The sequence below is a fragment of the Lactuca virosa genome, chromosome 3 (assembly GCF_052849685.1).
Source record: "Lactuca virosa cultivar CGN04683 chromosome 3, Lactuca_virosa_CGN04683_v6, whole genome shotgun sequence".
Classification (NCBI taxonomy): Eukaryota; Viridiplantae; Streptophyta; class Magnoliopsida; order Asterales; family Asteraceae; genus Lactuca; species Lactuca virosa.
This window is the reverse complement of record NC_136428.1, coordinates 55,451,851-55,459,135: the sequence shown is the minus strand read 5'-3', so window position 1 is coordinate 55,459,135 and position 7,285 is coordinate 55,451,851. Positions and strand designations below refer to the sequence as shown.

Genomic DNA, 7,285 nt, shown 5'->3' with positions numbered 1-7,285 from the left:
TAGCTTTTTACAGTAGCAGTTCTTCATCGAGCTCTTCTAAAGCTTTTACAGAGAAGTATCATTTACAGTAGCAGTTCTTCATTGAGCTCTTCTAAGGACTTGTTATATCTCCGACTTCTAGTATTTTCTCGATCAAGTGGCGTTACAAATCTTAAAATTTGGGTTGTTACATGATAATTTTTGGTGACTTATATCATTAGCTTATTTGAAGATCATTGTGACTTGGAGGGGGAGCTCTTCAAAGACAAGAAGTGATTCGGTTTCTTTGTTCTGAAATGGGTTTTTATAACGAGTTTGGCTTTCTTGAAGATTTTTGGGATTACATTCGAAAATGAAGTTTAAAGACATTACTTTAGTGCTTGGTTTATATATCCTTGAGCCTGTGGTTGAAGACTATTGAAGAATCAAGATTCGTGGATTGCTTCAAATATTCTTCATTGCAATATCTTTTCTTATTTGCTAGATGCTTGTTTTGGAAGTTGATGCATTGTCATCCATTCCATACTTTGAGGGGAGATTGTAGGGTTTCAAAGTACTCCATGGATGATGGCAATGGGCCCCCTTGATGAAGTGTAGGATAAAAGCCCAAGACTTGTCTTTTCCCTATAAATAGTCATCTATTATTCATTATTAGGGTTAAGAGTGAGGCAAAATGTAGCCGCCACGTTGTGAGGTTTCTTGTAGAGTTAGATTCTTATTCCTTAAAGTGTAATATGTTCCTCATAATTCAATAAATCGAGTGATCATTCGACATAATCTTCATATTTGTGTTTGTTCTTATTTTCCGCATCTTGTTCATCAAATCACAATTAGAGTTTTATTCCTAACAGTTAAGTTATTTGCTTTAGGTTAATCGATCCTTTTTGTGGGGTAAAACTTGCAAAAAGTTAATTTTTCAGCTTAGTTTTTGCTTCAGTACTAAACTCACGACGTGAGCCTTAAGCTCACGACGTGAGTTCAGTAATTTTTTGTTTTTCTTCAATTTTATTTTCTGTTTAGATTTTCTGCGACAACACGAGGTGGTAATCTTTACCACGTCGTGCTGACCAGTCAGTAGGAAATTTTTACTTAGTTTTTGTTCAGTTTTACGTTTTTATTTTGTTTTTATTGCAGTTCATGACCCGATTGGTACCACCGCTTGAAGATCCTGAGTCAGCCCTTCACAAAAAGATGAACAAGGACGAAGGAGTAAACCAAACACCTAAGAAGTCGCCTTTTAAGGATCTAAAATCAGTTTTTGGAAAGACAAAATGGAATAACGTGGGGGAGTCAAGTACATCTTCAAAGAACAACAGCAAGGTTGAAGGATTTGATTTAATACCTAGTCCACAAGAATCCGAATACGAATCAGAACCCGAGTTTGAACTAGAAAAGAGCGAACCCGAAGACGAGCCAGAAAACGAGATGGCTAATATTGCGGATATTTCCATGGGAGCCTACAAGAAGCGAATAAGAGATGATGCTGGTCCTGGTTTAGTACAACCTGCAATTCCTGCAACTGCCACATTCAAACTGAAAGGACACATTCTTACTGCGCTTAAGTATGTACCATTTTCTGGGAAGAATCATGAGGATGCTTACAAGCATTTAGATAAGGTCAATGACATTGCAGACTATTTCAATGTCCCAAAATGTTCCTAAGGAGACAGTCTTGCTAAGGATGCTTCTGATCACTTTTAAAGGAACTGCAAAAGGCTGGTTGAAAGCACTTCCACCAGGTGCAATTACTACTTCGGCACAGATGCGTGAGAAATTTCTAGAACAATTCTGCTCACCATCCAAGATAGCTCAACTCAAGAAGGAAATAGCCAACTTTGAGCAACAACCAGGGGAGTCGCTTTATGAGGCATGGGAACGATATAAAGGGTTACTCAGAAACTGCCCTCAAAATGACCTTAACATACAATAAGAAGTGTCTATATTCTATGATAGGGTAAATGTCATGACGAGGCAACTTCTTGATTCTCAAGGACCACTTACTAAGAAAAATCCGGGTGAACTTAAGGAGTTAATTGAAGAATTCGCAAAGCATTCTCGTGAGTACCACAATCCAATGAATGATGGAGTTAAAGGCATTGGGGGAGGAAGTTCTAAAGACATGGCTGTTGTGCTAGCCATGCTTAATACTATGGACAGAAGAATGACAAAAATGGACCAGTCAATTCATGCTATTAGAGTTGGATGCGAAAAATGCAATGGTCCGCACTGGACCAAAGACTGCTCCTTAGATGATAATGGGAACAAAAAGGCTCAAGTCTGCTACTCAAGTGGGGATAAATATGATGATGATTGGAGAAAACCAAAGAAGGAGTGGTTGCCATATGAATAGTACAAGAAGCAGAAAGAAGAAAAATATAGGCAGACTGGCCGAGGCTTCTACCAAAAGGAACAACCACCGACTGAAAAGACAGTTGACTTAGAGACCATGCTAGCTCGTTTATGGAGGCTTCAGAAAAGAGACATGATGAGACAGATGCAACTATAAAAGATCAAAGAATTATGATGAAGGATCAACACGCAATGATGAAAGATCAACAGGCTATGATGATTGACCAACAAGCATTATTAAGAAATCATCAAGCATCGATCCAAAATCTCGAATCCCAACTTGGTCAACTAACAACTTTGGTGAATGGAAGATTATATCCACAATTTCCCGACAAGAAGACTCAATCACATGTCATGGTGATTGAAACTGAAGAAGAATTTCTGAGTTTTTAGAAGCTTTAGAAGTGGAGCCGTAGCAGTCCGAACTAAAGCCGAAAAAGTCGAAACTCGACGAGAAAAATTGTGCTGAAACATCGGGCTCACTATGTGAGCCTTCAAAGCTCACGACGTGGGAACGGCTTGAACATAAAATTTTAGCCAATTTGCAAACTTATCGTCCTCCTTTACCGTTTCCGTCTCGAGCTAATATTGATCCACTGGAACAGGAGCACTTGAAATTTATGAAGCAAGTGAAGGGTATTCCAATAAATACTCCTTTCATTGAGTCGTTGTCTAAATTTCCTGAATATGTGAAGTTCTTAAGAGACTTAATAGATACTCGCCGGCAATTAAAGAAAAACTCCAAGGTGATTCTTAGTGAGCAAAGTTCTAAGGTTGTATTGGGAGAGTTACCAAAGAAAATGGGAGATCCTGGACGCCTCACTCTTCCATGTGAATTTGGAAATAATACAAAGACTTATGCCTTAGCTGATTCTGGAGCTAGCATAAATCTAATGACGTTCTCGTTTTATCAAAAGCTTAATCTTCCGGCTTTGAAGGCTACAAGAATGACAATTCACATGGCTAACTGTTCAGTGACACATCCTAGAGCCATTGTGGAAGACATCTTGGTAAAAATTGGGAAATTCGTTTTTCCAATTGACTTTGTCATAATGGACATGAAAGAAGACAACAATGTTCCAATTATCTTTGGCCGCCCTCTACTTAATACTGCTAGAACCTTAGTTGATATTCGCGAATCCAAGCTAACTTTGAGAGTTGGAGATGACAAAGCTACTTTTGGAGTAGAAGATGGTTTTCAAGGGAATAATGTTCAAGGAGAAGTTGTCACACCCCCAAACCAGAATGGCGGAAACATTCGGGGGTGGATGACTTCACGTAGTATTATAACAGTTGAATATTTGTAAAGAAAGTAAACACAACCATCATAATATAATTTTAAAAGTTACATTGTTGCATGTGATACATGTTTCAAAAGAATATTACAAATATGATGATTTAATAAGTTTTGAAAACTGACGCCTTAACGTCCCTTCTCCAAAAGCTGATGTTTTACCTGTATTACTGATTCCCTGAGAAATACAAGTAGTTTTGAAAAAGTGTCAACAATTAAGTTGGTGAGTTCATAAGAGGTTTTGTACTAAAATTGTATTCCTTTCGGTAAAAATAACTGAGCGTGTTTCTTGAAAATCCAATACTTTCCATGTATGTGTGGTAGTTTGAAAAAAATTCCAAAAACTGGAATGCATAAGTATCTTCCGTACTAAAAATGGTGTAAGTGGATTTATACATATATACTGTAATTACTGAATGCATTTAATAGTCTCGTAAATCAAAGATATTTTGATACTCCATGTGAGTTTTATAACCATGTTATTGACCCAGACTGCCTGTAACAACGTTCGTCAGGCGTTGCAGTGTTATGACGTTTGTCACCCCAGACCTGCCGGTCTAACTGTAACTAACAGTTTAGGTGCGGGATTGTCAATCCCATATAGATCTATACACAAGTATCACGCTCTCCCTACAAGAGATTATGGTTTATAATATAGGACTTGAAATGTGTACTTGAGAGTACGTTGAAGCCGAATGTCTCACAAAAGTTAGTATCAATAGATTTACGGATTGAAAAGTCTACATTTCTTGTAAATGAAAGTATTTCCTTTTTTACATTGTTTATGTAAAGATGTCATGAATAACTTGTAAACTATATCCATTATAGTTTTTCGAAAGTGTGTTCCATTTGGTGATGAAAATTCGGTGTAATACCAACTTTGCATGTAAAGTGTAACGTTGGTAGTAATGTTGTTTAACATTTATAAACAAAATGTAGGTAAAGTATTTGAAAACATATGTAACGATGCGTATTTTAACATAAGTTTTCCTCGTGTTTTACTTGTATTCCCCCCCCCCCCCCTAAAACAAGAAAAAGACGTGAAAATGTAGGGGTATGAAGTCACCTGGAAAGTGTGGTGATTTGAAGAAAACAAGATTTTCTCGGGCGGCACTTCGACCGAGAAGTGGTAAGTTTCTCGGGATTCTCGGAGCTTCGGACCTTCGTCGGAACTTGGATATGTAACCGGAGTGTCGGGGTCGTCTCGGGGTGCTAAACGTAGATTAGAAGTGAGAGAGAGGAGAGAATTGAGCAAGTAAAACCGAAACCCTCAGTTTCTATTTATAGGGAGAAATTTCGGGACTCACGTCGTGAGCATGGGATGGCTCACATCATGAGTTTGGTCCGTAGAAGCGACGGCTGATGGTCTAGCTCTGGCACACATCAGTCATAGGCTCACGTCATGAGTCTCTTGCTCACGTCGTGAGTCTTCGGATAAGGTTGGTTTGCGTGCCCCGAACTTCAGAAATTCATATATCTCGCATACGAGCTCCGATTCCGACGTTCTTTATATCCACGCGTAGGTGAGATTATGCTCTAAAACTTTCGTTTAGACTCTGTCGGCTAATTTTGACTTAAGTTTTTAATATTATATTTTTAATAGGACGGGACAGGAAAAATCGATTAAAACTTCATAACTTCTTCATCCGATGTCCATTTTCGTCTGTCTTTTTACCGTTGTATTACTATTGTCGAGATCTTCAAATTCTCGTTTAGGTTGCGTCGGCTAAAAATCGCTCAATCTCTATTTCGAGTTTTTAGCCGTCTACTGCTATATCCGAAACTTAGAAAAATCATAACTTCCTCATACGAAGTCAGATTTGGGCGTTCTTTTTATGCACGTTTATGGTTTAACATAATCTACGAATTTTGTTTAGACACCTAAGGCTAAAAAGTATTTTATTGAAATTTTACTTTTTATACTTGACAGTGTTTTACGGTTTTGTCGTGAATCTTTGATTAGTCATAACTTCTTCGTTATAACTCGGATTTGAGTGTTCTTTATATTTCTGAAAACCCTGATACGATATCTAACAATTTATGTATCCCAATTCAGACTTTTGAACAATTCGTTTTTGACGCTATTTTTATTGATTCCAAAAATAGATTATAATATTTGACTTTTTGAACATTACATTGACTTGAAATATCGGGTTGTCACAGAAGTCTTCAACATGGATGAAGAAGATGAACTTGAAGAGTTGGAGAAGCTAATGGAAGAAGAACTTAAGACGATTCAACAAGATAAACCCACAAAACCAAGGGCATCCGTTCCACACGTGTTTGAAATTATTGCTTATAAAAACCCAACTTCTTTGGTGAGTGAGGAAGTTGAAGAATTTTCAAGTGACGAGGACGAGGTTATTTCCGAGGAAAGAGTTCAACTATGGCTAAAAAGATTGTTCCCGTAGAGCTAAAGAATGAGGAAAAAGTGGAGAATAAATTTCAGAAAAATAAAGGGATTAAACGAAAGCTTGAAGTAGATGAGATGAAGATTAAAAAAGAAAACTCGAAAAAGGCGTATATTCGATGAGTTCAAGCGTACAAGAGGAAATAGAAAGAACAAAAGGTGCAATTGGGGATGGATGCTCCGAAAGATTCAACGTGAGGCGGCACGGAGTCCGGCTCATGACTCCAAGAAAAAGAAGTGCTTCTCGGGAGGCAACCCGAGCTCGGCTTGAATTTCTTTTCGTTTTTAGACTAGTTTTTGCAATTTTAATTGGTTTTTAGGATAATTAGTCATCTAATCGTCTTAATAATTTTATAATTGGTAAAAATCAAGTGTGGGTTCCTAAATATTAAGTGGTAAAATAAATTATGGTTTTTATAAGAAAATTGACAATTTTTATGAAAAACATCGATACCACCTCGTGGCCCAAAAGCCCACCTCGTGGTATTTTTATTTGGCCCGTTTTTTAACCCACTTACGAACTCACGACGTAAGAAGTTTAACATCTGGACCATGGATTAAAGAACAGAACACAATTTGACTCCCATTTTTCTAATCTCACGAACGGCCGACAACCTTCTTTGGTCCCCCCCACACCCGATTTCGGCCATATCTACCACAAACAACCTTTTTACTTACGTAATCTTCAACTTAAGGTAAACAACTCCTACTTTTAATGTTTTATTTTGATCAATTTGTTTGATTTAGGGGTTAGGGTTTGTAATATGTTTGAATGTCGAAATTATTGCCCTAAATATGCGATTCCTCTACTGCATGTTGCTTAAATGTTCTTAGAATTGACTTATGAGTAAACCCCAACACAGATTAAGGCCCAATTTTACTTATGCCATGACCGATTTTCGTTGTGAACTGCGAACTCACAACGTGAGTCCTGGGTATCAGACTCACTGTTTTTGCTAATCTGCCTAATTTTTGGAATACTTTGTTTGGTCTTTCTTGTTTATTTGTTTTTGCAGAAACATGGATTCCATAAGTTCTAATGAACAGTTTCAAGGGCATGTGTCTTCCTGCCACAAATTGTATCGACTTCCCGTGGACATGCCTACCAATGTGGTCACTAATTTCACAAATAAGTTGGGGTGGCTGCACAGCAGAGAATTTTCCATTTCCCCAAGGATTGAGTGGGTACGATTTGGGGAGATTGGGTTAATGGAGAGGAAGGCTCCATTCTTGACAAAACATTTTTCTGTGGA

At 37.7% G+C, this 7,285-nt stretch overlaps 1 non-coding gene across 1 annotated transcript; it reads right to left on the bottom strand.

Annotated features, from left to right (window-relative positions):
• Nucleotides 1-1,789: 1,789 nt before the first annotated feature.
• Nucleotides 1,790-1,896, bottom strand: LOC145167961 (small nucleolar RNA R71). Its single transcript, XR_013741560.1, has one exon. It is a non-coding gene; the product is annotated as a small nucleolar RNA R71 (small nucleolar RNA).
• Between the last annotated feature and the right edge of the window lie 5,389 nt (nucleotides 1,897-7,285).